At 37.3% G+C, this 18,408-nt stretch overlaps 1 protein-coding gene across 18 annotated transcripts in view; it reads left to right on the top strand.

The window, feature by feature from the left end:
* The window catches only part of DMD (dystrophin), a 1,120,784-nt gene that overhangs the window by 605,608 nt on the left and 496,768 nt on the right, over positions 1-18,408 (top strand). The window contains exon 1 of one of the 18 annotated variants that reach the window (XM_071750642.1): positions 5,239-5,393. The exons of 15 other annotated variants lie outside the window; for them this stretch is intronic. The gene's annotated coding sequence lies outside the window, so the exon portion shown is untranslated. Of the gene's footprint in view, positions 1-5,238; positions 5,394-18,408 lie in introns of those variants that run through there. 2 more of the 18 variants (XM_071750631.1, XM_071750620.1) reach the window with 2 other exon arrangements.

Raw genomic sequence — 18,408 nt, 5'->3', positions numbered from 1 at the left:
TGTGAACTGCTGAACGAGTTTTCTGTGTTAACTTCTGCTCCCTAACAGCTCTTTGTCAGGTGATCTGTGACTCCATCAGGCAGTAGGGCAGGTGATCAATATTGGTGATAGCTACAGAGCAAACATGGCTGGAGTGCCCCTGTGTCCTTTGCAGTCTCTAGTACTGCATACATTGGCTTTTGGCAAATTCACTAATCTGCCTGAAGACTAAATATGGGAGATATGACTGTTATTTTTCAGACATATTGGTCAAAACCAAAAATTTTTGAGAAAAATAAACTCGCTATTAGGTATAGAAGTAATCCGTGCACCTACCAAAAGCTGAAGACAGAGCCTGGCAATCATATTAGAAGAAACAGGCAGTGCACTGACAGAAAGATCTACAGAGCTGATAGCACAGCAGGCTCTGTATTATAGGCAGTACTTTTTGTTATACTTGTAGGTGAAAGAGCAGTTTCCACTCATTTCTGCATTTAACATCTATGCTGCTGTGTCACGGAATTTCTTACATATCTGTCCCTCTAGAAGCTTTGCTGATAATTTACTACTGATACATTATACTAATTTAACTTAATATATTCTTTTAAATGTAACCTTTAGGAAAAATAGGCATTTATAATCTAAGTCAATTTCCCTGATGGTGGCAAAACTCAGCTTAAAAGCTTTGCTATTTAGAAGGAAAAAGGCAAGGTGCCATCAGCAAAACAAAATGCATTCTTCAATGATTAACTTAACAAGAGAGTTCACCCATCAGAGTTTTTGAGTCTTTGGCTTTACTTTGACTTCATGCACACCTGCAGAACATCTCTACTAGGGACATTCAGCATACAAATGACACAAAGCAAAGGACCCTGTAATTCAAGTGCTTGTATTTGTTCTGGTATCTAGTAAGTGTCTAAGATCATTTGGATGATCTGATACAGCTGGTAGAAACAGATGTAGATTTGAGGGGTGATGTACAAAGCCTAAGGCTGAGACTCTGGTTGAATTTCCTCCACACAAAAGTCACTTAGAATGAACAAGAAGAAACCAGTAGCTGAAAGTAAATCAGGATTTCCTAGTAAACACCTCTTGCTTGAGGTTCAGAAAAAAACTGTTCTGTCAGGAAAGCATATAGCAGGTTATAACTGGACTTGTTCTTGCCAAATAGCTGGAAGCTGGAAATATCTACTTCTCAGTAGGCAGTCTGTAAAATAGCAAGTGTGAGTTTGTTTCCTTATTTTGCTTGGAACACATGAAGAGAGGTTTTATACCTCCCATGGATGTGTGTTCTATACAGTGCTCAAGAGGGACCACTGCTGTCTAGGGGCACTAACTTTTTCAGTGTAAAGATTATTCCATTTATCCTTCTGCTTGTTATTTAATTTTTCATTCCTACTTGTGTCCTTGTAGGTCTGTGATACTTGAAGTACTTGCTTGTTTATTGCAGATGCAAGGAGAGGAATTGACTGTTGTCCCTAACTATGCTAACACCTGAATTTCTGTCACAGTCGTGGGAAGTAGGAGACATGGATAGAGGTCCTAATTGTTTAAAAATTCCATGAACCTACAACTCTCAATGGTAGCATCTCAATTCTTTCCATTTTACATGCCCCAGAAGTCTATAAATGCCAGCTTCAGACGTGACAGCATCATTTGTATAGTTTCTGTTTTCAAGAATCTTTGGCTGAGAAAAGTAATGACAAGACTGTCTTAAAGACAAAATTGTAATATTTTTAGCAATAAGAATAGAGAATTAGTAATAGGAGCCTAATGGAGATCACATACCCATCTATGTTACCTGTGAAGTCTTACTACCTCCTGCAAATAGCCCAGATGAATATTAGTACCTACATAGTGCCCCTTCTGTCTGTCTTCTGTACTGTTTTTGCAAAGAATGAATGCTGTCTTTGAGATACAGTCCTTTTAATGATGCTGAACTAATTTTTTACTTTGGGATTGCTATTATGTTTCCTGTCCGACCAAAACCTGAGAGGCTCAGGACAGTAAATCTAAATTTGCAAAGCTTATAGAACTGGCAGTCTCATTTAGTAACATTCACTGCTTCTAACTTCTCTTTTTCCCTAGACTTTTCCTGAATTATCCTGCCTTTTGCTACCCATTGCACAAGAGATTTGTTTTGCCATGCAAAATATAATCTCCAATATGGTTGCAAATGGAGGCATCAGTAATCAGGGCAAGATCAATTGTGAAGACTTATTCTAAATTATGGTCTGAGAGCAAACGAGGAAATCCTTAAGGGGTTTTGCTGGCCACAGAACTCTGGTATGGATGGACCTTCTACATTGATGAATGCTTTTTTGACATTTACATGAGATGTTTTCTACATTATGCAGAATTTGCTGTGGATTATCTACATCTGTTTCAACATGCAGCCGCCTGTCTGTTGTAGAAGAGCTTATGGCAAAGGCAGCCATGGCTCTCTGTTAAATTCTTATTCATTTGCTAAGTCAAAGTTATTTATTCTACATACATGTATGCTCAGATAACTCAGAAGCCATTTTATCACTGTGTATCCCTGATAGCTGGAACCAACAGGGTCATTTCAGTGATTTTTTATTTTTTTTTCACTTTCTAGTTCTGCAGCTATCTTAAGGAATTGCCTTTGATTGGGGAGTTGGGTATGTGCTAGCTTTTATCCTCTTTTGAAAGGCTGCAAGATGTCAGGGATGAAAGTAAAGCCACTTTAGGACATGGCATAAACCAAAATTGGTGTAAGTGCATGAATCTTTTTGCAAGGAAGTTGCTTTACATTCCTTGTGTATTACAGCCAATAGGAGGTACAAATCCTTATTTATTATGTGTATGTAAGTCTTTCTGCACAGGACAAAAAATGGATTTCTCAGTGCACATGGCTAGTCAAGAAATGTATGTGCAATATGACACCTCAAAGAGTATTGTCATACCCTAACTGTAACCTAATGAATTTGCAAAGAGGTTACCTGGATTTCTGCTTACTTAGAGAGTCATCAAACATAAACAAACAAACCATTGACCATAAACAAAGTGTTGGGTTGTTTTGCTTTTAATGAGCTCTATGCACAGGAAAGATGATGGAGTAACAGCCCTTAAATGCTAAATACTTTAATCATTGAGTTTGCAGATGAGAATCTTCTGTTCACAATTCTTTAAATGAGCCTGCATTCCAACCTTGAGTTATTATATCTAAGTATTTAATCTAGTAACATTTCTTTTTGTTTGTCTTGGTAATCTTAAATAACATTGACAAGTACTGACAAAAATCTTTTAAGAAAAAATAATCTATCAATATTGCAAACTTTAGAGATATTTACTTGTGATGGCTGCATAGAAAATTATGTTTTCCTGAAATGAATAGCCAAATTGTGTGTTTCAGCTATTTCTCTGAGATGTTCCTTTCATTAAGTGCACAGATTTTACCTGGTTTTAAAATTTGCAATATAGTTTGCAGTACAAATGTTTGCATTATAGGACAATAAAATGAGACAAGACTGAAAGAGAGCTAAAGTATTTGAGCATTCTAGCTAGTTTTCCACAGCTGCTCAGGGGAGTGTGTTTGAGTGCTGATAAGGCATAACTATATTAAAAGGACAGAGGCAGACCATAAGTATTGTTTTTTCTTTTCAGTCACTCAAGGGTGATTCCTCCACGCATTAGCAAAAAATGCAAAAGCAAAACACATTTTGTGTGTATTAAACTTGAAATCTTCAAGATGTACATCTTAAGATAGCTCCTTTTTTAAAAACGTAAGTGAAATACATCTGGCATTTGAACTTCAGTTTATTGTTTCTAAACTCATTAGAGACTGATTGCTTAGAAATCACAGCTGTTTGATGAGGTCAATAAGAGCCAAAAAACCTATACGGGCCAATTTAATGCCTCATCGTTGGCAATGAAATTTGGAATGTGTACTCCTTATCATCAGATAAGGCAGATACAACGTCTGTGAAAAAACAAACAAACAACAAAACCAAACCAAACCAAAACAAAGCACTCTATATATAGTTGTTGAAGTTGCCATTTCTATTCCATTGGTGGTGACTTTTCCTACTTGTCTTATTATGTCTTACTTGCTTTAGTGGTGCCTAAGACCTTGGAGGTGATAGAGGCATTCCTTCTCACCCAACCTCACTAAAAATAGGTAGTGCCTGAAACAAACTGTGCTTTTTAAACTATACATCCAAAGTGCATTTCTTGCTGAATGAGGTCATCACCTCTGTGGTACATCTGGCCTCTTATCTTCCTGGCACTTTTACTTCTGCTTCTAACCTCAAATTGCTGTGCCAGTGCCAAACAGTAGAGCCACTAGAAAATGGTATTTTAGTTGTGAGCAAGCGGAAATAAATTTGTATGCTACCATGGTTTGAGGAAGAATGTTTAATAAAACTTGTATACTTCAGCATTATGCCTACAATGGCAAAGGTCAAATCTGTGGGGGGGAGAAAAAAATCAAAAAAAGCTGATCTTACTAAATGCATAAACTTTATATTGTATATTATGTGCACATTAGATTTAACAGAAAAAAAGGTTGCATTTTAACCAGATTAATCAGAAAAGTTTAAGCCGGATTCAGTAGAAAAATATTTAAAGGCTTATTATAGACTAATGCTCACAATAGTGTCTCAAAAAACACTCTTGATTCTAGACTGAATGTGGCATGAAATGTGTAAAGCCAGAACTTGGTGTTATAAATAGATTTTCCTACAAAGACTTCATAAGAAATGCAGGTGAATCAGTGTACACTGTTATATAGGAACATCAATATCTATGTGTAACAGGAAAGAAAGGAAACAATTTTTTATGGTTTATTGCACCTCATCTAGTACAGAAATAATCTACAGGAAAACAGGAAAATTACCTAAAGTTATCTAAAATTATTTCTCTCCCCACACTGGATTTTCCTTATGTGATTAGAACATGAAGGTTGCACAAGCTTATGTTATTCCATAATACACAGAAATGCAAATAGTTAACATTTTGTGTTGAAGTATCAGCTGTTAAGCTGGTGGGCTCCTGTGGCACACAATGCAATCCAAACCTTACAGAAGAATAGTCGTGCAGGTATCTGTTGGACTCAGCAGCTCAGCAAACATTTCACAGGCAAGGCTTACCCAGCGCAGGCAGGATTTTCCCTTTCTCTCTCTTCCCCCTCCCCACCTTTTCCTTTTCGAACCGCTGCTCTCTGTCCCTGTCGCTGTGTGCTGTGGAATCCAATCCGCAAGCAATGCGAATTTCAGTCCAGCTTTTTCCGGGAGCCGTGGATACACACAAAGTTGGCTGATGTGCCATTCAGCATCCCAGCAGCTCTTTCTCTTCACACTCGCGATGGCAAAGCTTTGTGCGGATGCACTGCTGGATGCTCTGAACTGAAATCGTGTGCGGGAGCTCGGGAGGTTTCGGGCAGCCTTTTAAAGGTAAGGAGGCGAAAACAGGCGGGCTGGAGAAGGAATCTGCCGGTGGAAAGAGTGGTGTGTTAGTGCTGTGCCGCCTGCAGCTTAAGTCTCCCGTTCTGATGCAGGAGTCTGTGAGCAATAGGTGGGAGGGGATGCTTTTGTACTTGAAATAAGAAGCCCCAGATTGTTATCATAATGCCTACTTTAGACCTTGTGACAAGCGGTGTGGTGATCAAAGCTCTCAGGAAATAGCTCTGTTAATTATTTATCCCCTCCCAAGTTAAACCCAACTGTATTTAAAACAGCAGTAGAGGCCAGGAACCCAAAGCTGCAAGGTGCTGTGAACATCTCTTGCCTTGCTGCTTTTTGAAGTCTCCTTATTGCAGTCAGTTTGGACGAATACTCTGGAGAGAGCATTTCATACACACCTCTATTGGAGTCTTTTCCTGTAATCCAAGGAACAGAATGTTTTAACAGTAAAAGGCCATTTTTAATGCTCTTGCACTGTGATGGAATATCTTCTAAAAGATTACTTTCAGAGACATATAAATGTCTGCGTATTTAGGTTATAACTGACTTTCCATTCAAATGTATAATAACTGAGTGCTTCACTAAAATGTTTGGGTTCAGGTTCATGGTGTATCAAATGTCAGAATAACACAAGAAAAAGCTAATGTTGGTGCTCATAGACTATTTGAATTTTTACTACTTTGATGGTTTCATGTTTTTCAATATTTTCCAAGGTTTTTTTAGCCTGAAAATCCAGGATGAAGTGCATAGTGTTTTTCAAGTTAATCTAGGTAGTGTTTTAACAAACACCCCCACGTCCCCATTTATTTCTAGTAGTATGCATATTAGACAAATGGTTTTGGTCTCATGCATACTTCTTTAAAAGTTTCCACCTTTCCTCTGAAAGCCTTTTTAAAGAAAAAGCTCAGAGAACATTCTTTCACAGCTCTAAATGTTTATTTTCTTGCAAACTTTTCATGTGGAATTTATGTTCTTAGAATTGCATGTATTACACACAGGCTGATATTTCTTTCTGCTGTTACTTAAGGAAGTATTTGGCAGTCATTGCCATGCATTTTCTAATTTGAGACTAGAGTAAGTTAAAGCCTGAATTCATATCAGATGAGTTTTACATTTTAAATGAGGCATGCCAGGTAATAATATGAAGGAAAAAAACATCTCTGCAGATTTTTTTGCATACCACTGTTGGCATACTTCATAGAAACTATGAAAAAAGATTATACATTTTAGTATTTCTGTAACTTGCGGAACTGCAGATTGATATTTTAAATGTTTGTTCATTACAGTTTCTGCCACTGAGGCAGTGTGAGGGCTTTGAGAAAGATGGAGTGCTGTAATTACCAGGTGCACATGTTCATTAATCCTTCCTGGCTAGAAAAAGCTTCAAGTTCTTCTTCAGTGGCCTATTCGTAAAGCTATAAATATCTAAATTGTGTCAGCCAAGAAGTCACACAGAATGGAGGCTCTTTTTGAGTTCAATTTCATGCACTGTTGCTTTGGTCTTATGAGGGAGTGCTTTGCATTCCTCATGATGGATATTTGTCCTCTTACTTATAAAAGTTCAGAAAACAAACTTAGGTCATAAATTATGTAATTTAAAGTATGTGCTGATAGTTTATAACAAGTATTCCTCACGACAAAAATATGTCAAAAATAACCTTCATAAATGAAGACACAGAAGAGTTGCCTAGATAATGTTAAATTTTAAACATATCATTTTAGTAAAGGAAGGAAAGCTACAGCCTAGGCTTAAATAAAAGGATTTTAGAGACCCCTCCATAGAAATCTGCTTGCCCTCTTTTTCATAGAGCTGTATACTGGCAAGTTAAATAGCATGTTGGAATACTGAATTTTTATCCTCTGGCTTTCTTTTAAATATTTCAATATAATTATCAGTTTATATGGACTGAAAGATTAGTAAAGCCATTTGTGCCTCTTTCTATCTGTCTATCCAATCAACCATCTATGTCTTGCCCTGTGGATATCTATGCATGATCATACAGGTATTATATTTATTTATGGGGAAGGTAATCTTCATTAGGTGCTAGTTTGTTTTTTTTTTTTAAATAGATATTTGAAATAAAAAATTGTATCTTTAAAATGTCTATATATAATGTCTCTATGAACGTATATATATATATGTGCACCTTTCTGAAAATGTTCTTGTTAGCATTTACTGGAACCGCACTGAAATGTTGATTTTATGGTCTATTGCATGTCTCCAATCTGTCATTTGAATTACAAGACTGCTGTTTCAGGACTACATATCAATTTAAGTTTGAAAAACACTAAATATATATATTTCATTCAGTCACAACTGTCAGAAATTTTAAACCCTCTTGCAAGTTCAGAAATAAGATCTTTGCTGCTTGAGAAATTCTGTAGCGGATTTTTTTTTTTTTTTTTTTTTTTTTTTTTGCTTGCTCAGTAAACTGTGGAATAACAGAGACAGAGACAAGATCATCCCTTGCTTGCACATGAAAATAGTAATTTTTACCAAAAGTAAGCATGGAAGGAGGTCCGGATGTTGCCTGTAGATAGAGCACTTCATTCACATCACCGGTCTTTCTGAGAAGACAGAAGATTCAGTGCTTCCTTCCTGTCCTATAAAAAGTGGATAAAGATCAAGCGATTTGTTTGTTTATTTATATTTTTTTTTACTTAAGTTTAATACAGAAGATGACAGAGTTGTAACTGTGAGCTATTTTGAAGGGAATACCTGAGCGAGGGGCTGGGTACCACTGCTGACCCTCCCAGCCTCCCATCTCTTCCCTGTCCCCGCACCAGGGGCTGCGGGAGCTGTCCAGCACCGGAGCCGCTCCTCGGGAGCACCGGGACTCCCTCCCCCTCCCACCTCTCTGCCTAATGGGATCAAAAGTTTGGACAAACATGAAATAAGTAGTTCTCAGGGTGTTCCCTTCTGGGGGGAAGTAGGATTTAGGTGGGAAATGTGTTCCCTGGTGTGGATCCCAGGCAACTTTTTAATGATGTGTGAGGTTTGGAGAATGGCTTAAGATCACTCTGACAGTGTCACAGTGCAGCTCCTGGGCAGGCAGCATTTGGGCACAGTAAAATGACATGGGCTTAGCCTAATGTTCTTATGTTAAATAGCATTTTTTTATATGAAGAGCTGTAGCTCTTATTATAGCTTTGGATCTTGCGTAAGAGCCTTTTTTACGTTGTTGGATAGATTATTAAAAAACTATTTCTTTTTCATAACAACAGCCTCGTTGTCTGCCTGCTTTGGGGGATTTTTTTGCATTGTTTTTAGCTCATTCACTAATTCATTCATTCATTTTAGCTCATTCAGATTGTTTCTCTCTGGCAGTAGCAGGTTGTGACTAGACTAGAACCACTATGAGGTGCAACTTTTGTCCATTCTAATGATTTTCAGGAAAAAAAACAGCAGTCACTGGTTCAGTCACTGAACTCTTCCTTCCCGTTGAGAGATTTAGATAAAGCTTTGTTTAAGGAAGGCTGAAAAAAACCTAGATGTCATTATTAATTCATATTTGGTGGCTCTTATCAACACCTCTTACTCATGCTATTTAGAGGCACAAAACCTCAACGTTGTGGGCCACAATATGAATTTTCAATTGTTGCTATATGTTATTCAGAGCTAAAAAATAAAAAAAGGCTTCAGTTACCAAGTGGGTATCATTTCATACATGTATCAACATTCACATGTCTCACACAAAATCCTTGGGCTATTGAATTTCACCAGTAGGAAAAATCTGTTATTTTTTCAATAGAAAACCATACAACTTCTATCTGATAAAACCAATCAATATATATGTCTTCCCTTAACTAAATTAACTGAACTATTATTAAAGAACACAAAACAAAATCTCTATTACATCAGGCAAAGGATCTGCTCAGTCTAACATTATGTACCTGATGTACATAGTAGTAGGATCCCAAAAAGAAGTAGACAAAGTGAGCCAAATATGGAGTACTACATCCTAGGTATGTATCTCCATCATCCAGCAAAAGATATTTTGGTGACTTTGTGAGGCACTGCTTTTTGTCACAGACTTTAGTGGAGTTTAAAATCATATTGTATAATGTTTCTTTGTTCTGTTATCAAAAGGTCAAAAAGCAGTGTTAAGGCCACTTCATCCCATTGTTTTCCTGCTTAATGTTATTTCTTTATTTTCTTCTCTTGCCCACTTTTTTTTAAAAAAACAGAAATTTAATAAAACATGAATACATAGTTTGCATTGCTATACTTGCTTATGGATATAATTATGGTTGCAAAATTAGCTGAAACTATATATGGATAAATACAGTTTTCATGACATGTTTTTGCATAGATTCCTCTTTTTCATCCTCATCTTCCAAAATACTATTTGCTCAGAGCTCTTTGTGAGGACAGAATGAGAAATTATATTGTACAGAAGGAGTAAAACACATCCATATTCTGTTGAGTACACTGGTAAGCATGCCATTGCAATTTCATTGATGGACATTGAGTATGTGATGAATTTGATCAAGCTAGAGTGGTTTAATAAATGACCATCCCTTTTGCAAAGTAATGTTTTTTAGTCTAACTTCTCTCCAGCCAGTAATGTAGATTTGCATTGCCTCAGGCAAAAGAGGGAGTTCAAGCTCAGTCTCTCATGTCTTGAATACATGTAACTTAATCTCTAGGCTATAACATAATAAGGGAGGCCTCTGCTTTTTAAGAGAAAATGGCAGCCATAATTACAGTTTTATCAGTTTATGTTAAGCATACTCTGAGAAAATGTATGGGTTAAGCCCCCATTTTTGTCATGCATTTTATATGGCAGCAGCAGGATGCATATGCAGGATTAGCCTACCTGGACATCCAAATGGCAGGTATGTATATCCTTGGGTAAAATCTAAGATCTCAGCTTCAGTTGTGAAGAGGCACATGGCTGTCATGGACTTTTCAACAGTATTAAAATGTTAGTATACATTGTTGTGAATATATAAGTGTTTTCCAGTGTGTTTTTCCCATGTAAACAGAGAACAGAACATACATGGCTTAATTTTGGGTGCCACAGGGGCACTGTACTTGCTAATATCACATAAGTAGTGCTGCCTCCAGGTTTTTGCCTCAAATATTTTGTTTCTGTTTAGAATAATTTACTGAACATCTATATATCTGTGCCTTTTATTTTCTTTTCATCTGTTGGTTTGATTTCATTATTGATTTGTTTTACATTTCTCCTCTCTCATTTGACAAACCTTCGAAGTTTTCCCTACAACAGAAGCCACAAGAATTTGTATTCTACCTTGACAAAATTGTTCTGCCAAGAGGCCAAGGCCTTTTGCTACCTGTATTGCAGTAGAAGCTGTGGCTATAGTGCAGCACAGGCATGCCTTGATCTGGTTAATAGTAGCAATGTAGCCACCATAATGCATATCCCAGTGTGAACTGTAAAACAATCAATAAAGCTTTTTAACAGTGGTTCTTACAAACTGTATTGTAGACAGCCTTGAAGATAGCTGGTAATGTCATCTGGCTCTAACTGGCTTTATGGATGTCCATGAGTAGCCTGATGCAATTTTAGATCTCACAAAAGCAGTTTCTGTTGCCTGCTCTCTGACACTAAGAGAGGAAATTTCTGCTAAGGTTTTGTGTCAAAGTCAGAATGGAACCCAAAAGATCTTTTTCTGCTCACCTTTCTTAATTTTAGGGATATTTAAAAGAAATATTGTGTTCTTTTCCTCATTGTGCTCTGTCATTTCTCACACCTGCCTTAGATATAACATGTCTGTAAGTAGGAGGATCTACCATTTTGAAGCCTGATTCTTTTCTGTTTTTCTGCATTTGGATGAGTACACACAGAAGGATCCTGTAGAGGTTGGCCAACTGATTAAAACTCATTAGAAATCTTTAAACAACTAAATCTGAACTTTTAGTGTACTTGACAATGCCTACAGAAGCACAGATGTTCTGTTTAGAGACCGTACACTCTTGTCTTGCCAGTGGAATGGAAGATGGTAAAAACTGTACCAGAAATTCCATGTGCAATGTAATTTTACCTTATTTCATCTTTTTAAACTTTGGAACATGTGATAGCATTTTTAACAGAAATAAGCTCTTCTTCAAACATTAGGAATAAAAGGAAGATATTTGTAAACATTTTCTCTAGAATATTAGTGAAGTGGCCAAGGTCAGTTGTGTGTTAATACCTATAGTACCTTATTTCATTAATGATTGCAATCTGCTTGCAGATATGATGTTGTTATCTCTTTAAATTATGTGGGAATTTTAGTTCATAGACACAAATTGCATTGCACATTAGCACTGTGATGAAAGAAGCAAGGTGAGAAAAAGCAGGAAGCAGATCTGAGATGGTTGAGATTTTTCTCTTGGCATGGAGCATCATTCTTGACAGAGATACAGGACAGATAGAAAGCTGCAGTAGCAGATATGGGCTTTCTCTGGTGTTTTCTCATTCTGCACCATGTTATCTGGTAAATTCCAGTCTGCCCTTTGTCATAGCTATTTTATGGAGATTAAAGGATCTTGGAGGTCTTGTGTAAGGAAAAAAAATGTAAAAAACTAGAAATCTAACATGAATAAAAGAAATTGAAGTCAAACAGATATATCAGACATCCTTATGCCAACATATATATATATAAATAGAACTTTTAAATGTGTATTTTACTTATAGATTTCATGTTAGTGAAACCTCATAAATTCCTCCCTCTTGTATATTTTAAGCTATATGTTTATAACAAGCATACTCATTATGGAAAGGAACCTTACAGACAGATAATAACTGATTTTTTCAAATGTTATTTTATGGTGTTTTTTTTACTCAGTGAATGTGGTTTTTTTCATGAAAGTAATTATGAATTAGAATACTTGATTCCACTTATATTTTTTCTTGGGCACATATATTCAGTGTTCAAAATATGAGAACCACGGAGAAAGTCACTTAATGGTCATCCAGACTGATATATTCTGAGATTATTTTTTCACCCTAGAATCTTACAGAGAATCAGCAGAGCCACTGAATCTTAGCAGTAGCATGCTCTGTTGAACTTAATACACCTCTGCTTTCTAGTTTCATGAGAACCAGTGGGTTTTATGCCAAGGAATTTTAACTGATACTAAATATAGCACCAGTTAGAGGGCATATCTAGTAGCATTACAGTGAGCTTCAAATGTTACCATCATTCATAAGATTTTCTATGTGCCTAGTTTATTATGACTTGCACATTCTGGCCGTGTAGCTGTTATTATTCATGACAACAAATCCTAACATCAGCAATTTTTGACAATGACCCATTTTTAATAGAGAGCATACTAGAACTGGTCTAAGTGTGTATGGTGCCTAACCTCTTTATTATTGCCACGTTTCATGCAGGGCTGCCTGAACAAGTTTTCCCTTTGTCCCCTGGCCCCCCTATGTATTGTATTATATATGACATTATGCTTTAATAGAGAGTGAATGTCAGAAGTGAAAGTCAGTTCATCCAAACATGTATTTTGTCTTTATGGTTTGAGCAATATAGTAATGCAGTTAAATATGCCTCCATAGTATGCCATGGGTAGTCTATGGCCATTTCAATTTTCCCTTTTGAAAAGTTGATGTTCACTTTACTGTTCTGGCTCCTTGCTGTAGTGTAGAACAAAAGTTGTTGCATTCATGACACTGTAAGTAATATTTCTATAAACACAAAATTATATATTTTCTTTTATAGGAATTAATTTCTAGATTATAGTTTCTGATCTACCAGGAGCATATTCTTAAAGATTTTAATGAGGCTTTTCATTCAAAGCTTCAAGTGGAATATGTCCGCCAGTCTTGTTCAATACATCATTTGTCAAAAAAAAAAAAAAAAAAAGTATATTCCAAAATTTTCAAGGCATCTAATTGATTTTGTCAGGCAAAAGACCTAAAATACTAGTCTCATGCCTGGACTGATTGAATAGTTGCTTTGATTTTTATTTATTGGGTATCTTCAAAGTCAGGAAATTGTAGTTAAGTGTTATGTACTTCACTTTACTGTTATAATCCATTTGATGTTGCAAAAGGGGAAAAAAATAGCCCGATCAGCAAAAGGAAGTCTAGAATTTCTTCATATATTTAGACCATAGGAGGAATCAAACCCTTGTATTTTCTGTTCAGTGTATCTTTTTTTCCACTGAATATCACACAGTTACTTAAAACTATTTGATCATGTCAGAGCGTACTTGGCCAGTTTGCAGAGACCTTTCTCTTCAGCTGCAATGCAAAGGTTTAGGTTCCTGATTTACTTTCTTAAACATATGATGAAAATTAACAATTGGGAAACTTAGATGCAGTAATTTTTATTTGATTGAGTTTTAAAATGTTACCTTAGTATATCCTGGTTTGACATTTAAATGAAATTTTAATTATTCCATGCCCTATGCAAGCATGCTAAACATTCTCTTGACCATTTGAATTATTTTCAGTTGAAATTAAATGTGTATATAATCGGGAGTGAGTGAGTGAGTGAGTGAGTGAGTGAGTGAGGTGTGTGACTTGAGAAGCAAGGGATACTACTTCTGAAAAACATACATATTTACAGAAACAGATCATAGCCAATGCAGTTTTAAGGCAGCCCATGGATAGGAGGGTGGGGCTGGAAGCCTATAATGAAAAACTGTGACAATAAGATTAGAAGAGCTGCCTGAAACTCCAGAAGGTAGAGGTCAGGGTGGCATCACATTGAAGGGAAAGATGTGAAGGGCTGTATAATGTTCTTCCCTCCAGGTGGTTGGCCACCTATGACTCAAGGCTTGATCTCCTGGGAATACTGTCCTGGAGGATTACTTAGATGGAAGGGATCCCATATGTCAACTTGGAAAGATAGAGCCTTATCACTGTGGAGCTAAATAGATATTTAGCAGATCACCAGGGAAGCATGTCCCTTTTTTGAGCTAACTTATGCCATCTCAGTGCCTCCAGAGAGGAGGCACTCTTCTCTAAAGGAGCTTTATAGCTACTGATCATGTAGTGAGGAAAATACCTTGTGGACAGGAAAACTTCCTTAGCCCCTTGCCTTCCTGAGACCCTTTTATTGGTTTTGGTTTTTTTTTTTTTTTGTTTAAACCATATATGTAAATAGCTGCTAAATAAAGCATGATTAGTTTCATATTGACTCAGAGCACACCAATCCATGAAATGGAACGTTTGTATTTCATTTTAAATTGTTTACTATTTCTACACAAGAGAGCTATATAAGCCGTGAAGGGATTGTTGATGAGGACATAGTGAGCCCCATGTTACGTTTTCAGAATATTGCTGAACTTTTTGACTGTAAACTCTACTCACCAAGAATATAAACAGGATTGTGCTGCAGCTGCAGATTGCATCTGGTCTGTATAAGCATATTTAGACAAATTGTGCATGATTTGCATGTTTTTATTTGAAACCTCTATCACCCATTATACAGCATTTTCCTGTAATACTGGGCTGCAGCCAGGGAAAGAGAATGAGGAATCTGTGGAGAGGCAATCAGATATTTAAAGGGTTGGGGCACAGGGTTCCCCATATAGAAGATTCTGATAAACTGGATACAATTTTGCACAATTGGAAAATTTAGAAAGTGGCTGGTAAGAGATGCGTGTCTGAGTGCAAAGTGTAGTTTGAAGATGGTAATTGAGTGTTAAGTGTGCACTGTTCATCCCTCAGAGGTCCTTACATGCCTGGTTTTTTGCTTCCACTCTCATTGAAGATGCATCTGCAAAAGAGAACTGAGTTGGGAAAACAAGAGGAAGAAAAGATGAAAAGATGTGTGTGGTACAGTAAGAAGTAGGGATAAGGCCCTGAAATGTCAGTGATGTAAAAGGAAGGATGGAAAATAGGTATCAACAAAATAAAGATTTTAGATTGCATTTTGTGGTGTAGAAGGGAGGCATAAATACAAAGTTGAAAAAACGATTAATTCACAACTATTATTTCATGGGACTTTTAGAGGACTGAGAAGATGGAATTTGTTAATATGTCCCTCTGTATCTGTCAAGGAGGGAGTCAACTGCGGTGCAGCTTACATCTGGCTTGCATCAGTATATTGAAACAAATCTTGCAACATTTTGCTTATGCGTTGCTCACCTAGAAGGTTTTTTTTTTTTCAATACTACTTGAATGACTGCCTAAATTGCTGCTGTGGCACCCATCTGAAAGTTTCGAGTAAATGACTGAACAGAAAGAATTTCTCCCTTTAACAGCTTGAATAAAGCTGTTGTACCATTACTGTTACTTGGTCTCTCAAGTCCTTTTTATTCAAGCTACTGCAGTACTTATGCTCCAATTTACAAGGGATGGGATTAGCTTTTCTTTTTCCTTATCCATTCTGCCATTCTCCAACTGGAGGACTGAACCTATTAGCTCTGGTACATCAAAAATGCCTCCAGTATTAACATCTGCCTAGCTGCTTCTTTTCCCCCCTGTGATAGGACCCTGAGTTGCCCAGAGCATTCAAGTGTAACTACCCCCACCTTTTCCTTTGAAGTGAGCATAACAAAAGACATCAAACAGCTCTGAGTCTTTAAAGCCAACTGTATTAGAGCACAAACTAATAAGCCAGAATAAGGTGGCTGTTAGAGACAGAAAATTCAGATCTGCTGAGACAGATGAAACAAAAGTATCTAAGCCAAAAAATTATTCTTTAGTTGATATGTGATTCTGTGGTGGTCCTTTTCTGCACCCTTCCCTATAAGTCCCATGGCTTCCAATGTCTTCTCAGCTGAATCAACTCTAAAACAGCTCTCTGAGTTTTTTTCTTCCCTCCATTGTCTTTGCCCTGAAAAGAAACCCGCTCAGTGCTGATAGCACATCTCTACTCCACTGTGGAGGCTTTCAGTTTGCTCAGTGTTGGTTCTGTCTACCTTGCTCTGTGTCCTGAAGCTTTGCCCCGTGGAGCACCTGAGATCCACTGGGTAATGGCACAATCTGCTTTTTCTCCAGGGAGTGGATACACAGTGCCCTAGCCAGCACCATGCGGGAAGACTTCTTCCCTATTACCCAGCTTGTCTTGCATTTTAAAGAATTCTGGTACACAGAACATGCACAGGAAGTTTACACTAGCAAACACTGCTACCATCTGTTACATATGCCTTCATACAAGATAATGCTGCTTTTATTAATTTTATCTCAACTAATGATGGCAAATACAGGCTGATGAAGTAAAAGGGTTTTGTTGTGTTTAATGGCAAGCTGGGCATTTTGCACAAGGCTGGGACAGATCATTAGGGTGCTTAAAGGCATAGTGAAGGTTAAAGGATGAAATGTCTAAAATCCTGCTATATGTTGAATGTGTGTCCATAACATGCCCAGAGTCCAACACATGCAACATGCTGATCTATGGAAAAAGAAGGAATGGCAGTAGCTAAAACAGAGGAGATCGATGTGTTAATTTGGAGTGAGTGGAAATCTGGAAAAAAAAGAACATGTAGACTAATAAGTGGGATAAAGGCCACAGAGTGCCAAGAAATATTTCACAAGAAGATCTGAGAGGAGGATTATTCTAGCTACATTTTTCTGAGGTTATGTAAAAATTATACAGAAGGCAGAGAAAGGTTCTTTTCTTACTGGTGAGATTAAGAGAAGCAATTTAGGTTAGGATTTGGTATATTCCAGTTTGAAGAATATAAGATATCCTGATAAAATTCATTAAAAGGATCAAAATAACCATACAGTCGTGTCTCTTTAAAGTAGAAAGAAGGTTTGAAGGAAGCCATAGTCTGAGAAGATAACTAGGAAAGAGTAAATGAATTTAAGATGCTACCTATAATTACTTTAACAGATCATATGGACATTAAAAGTTACAAGCATCTCAGTAGAGCTATGTATAAGATTATGTGACATTTTAACTGCAATTTAAACAATAAGCAGATAAATTATGCTACACATTGTTGTGAGAACTTATTTATAGCACATACTGTTTTTGAGGCTCTAGTGACTCTGGCAACTTTCCAGCTGAGCTCACCCTGGAGAGCAGATTGTAACTGTTCTGATATTACTTTTCTGCACATGAAACAAACAAAAAAAACCCCATGTGTTTCTGAATGTAGCCCGTACTCTGCCTGCAGGAGCAGAAGCCCAAGAGAATACCTTTTCCTAACTTTCCCCCAGGAGAGACTCTTATACCACTTATCCTATTAATAGCTTATGACAGATACAAATGTGTATCACTTTAATTTTGTATTGATGCTACACCCTCTAAGGCAGTAAACTCCAATTTAAAACAGCTGCTTGAGTCCCATTTTGGGCACTTCTGTTTCCTTATTTTCCTGCTGGAAAAACTTCACACCTTACTTCACACAACAGGAATGAACTCTGTATGAACCAGCAACCACAGAATATCCCTTAATATTCATGTTTGGAGTGGCATAAGTCTGAACTCCTTAGATTCTTCCAGATCACTGCTAAGTGTCAATTAGTTTCATAGAATGGTTTTGAACCCCTGTAGAATCTATATGTGAAATAGCAATAGCCTTATCTCCTTTCCAGAAGCCTATTTCTTATGCTATGGCTGAGAGAGGAGAAAGGTCCTAAAAAAGATTTTTGTGAAGTCCCAAGCCAGAGGCCATGCCTTGGTGTGGCCAGGGGAGGCATCTCTCCTGGCAAGTGACAAGCATTGGACTCTCTGCTTGGTGCAGCCTCTCTGCTGAAATCAGCTTCAGGTGTGGCATTCCTTTTCCAGTGTGAAATCAGACAAATTAGTGTAAACCTTCAAAATTACCTATTTGCTTTCCAATGGGTGGCAGAGAAGAGCAATGCTCATTTAGGCAGGCACTGATCTCAGTGGGGAAACAGCAGTTTGTTATTCCACCTGAATGCAAAAGTGCATTTAATCTACCTCGAGAGCTGTGGAGTGCTGTGGTGCTACAGTTGCTTCAGACAGCCAGAAATGTGGGTGGATGCTGAAAGCAGTAGTCCTACCCCTCCTTTTGTGCTGGAAGTACTCTTCTCGCCACTGAATGCTGAGTGGGGTTAGCAAACTGGAATTAATTTCCCAGCTGAAAATTAGTCTTTCATTAAATCTGTCTGAAAAC

This window comes from Heliangelus exortis, chromosome 1 (assembly GCF_036169615.1).
Source record: "Heliangelus exortis chromosome 1, bHelExo1.hap1, whole genome shotgun sequence".
Classification (NCBI taxonomy): domain Eukaryota; kingdom Metazoa; phylum Chordata; class Aves; order Apodiformes; family Trochilidae; genus Heliangelus; species Heliangelus exortis.
Note: the sequence above shows the minus strand (reverse complement) of the source record. Positions and strands in the feature narration are given on the sequence as shown.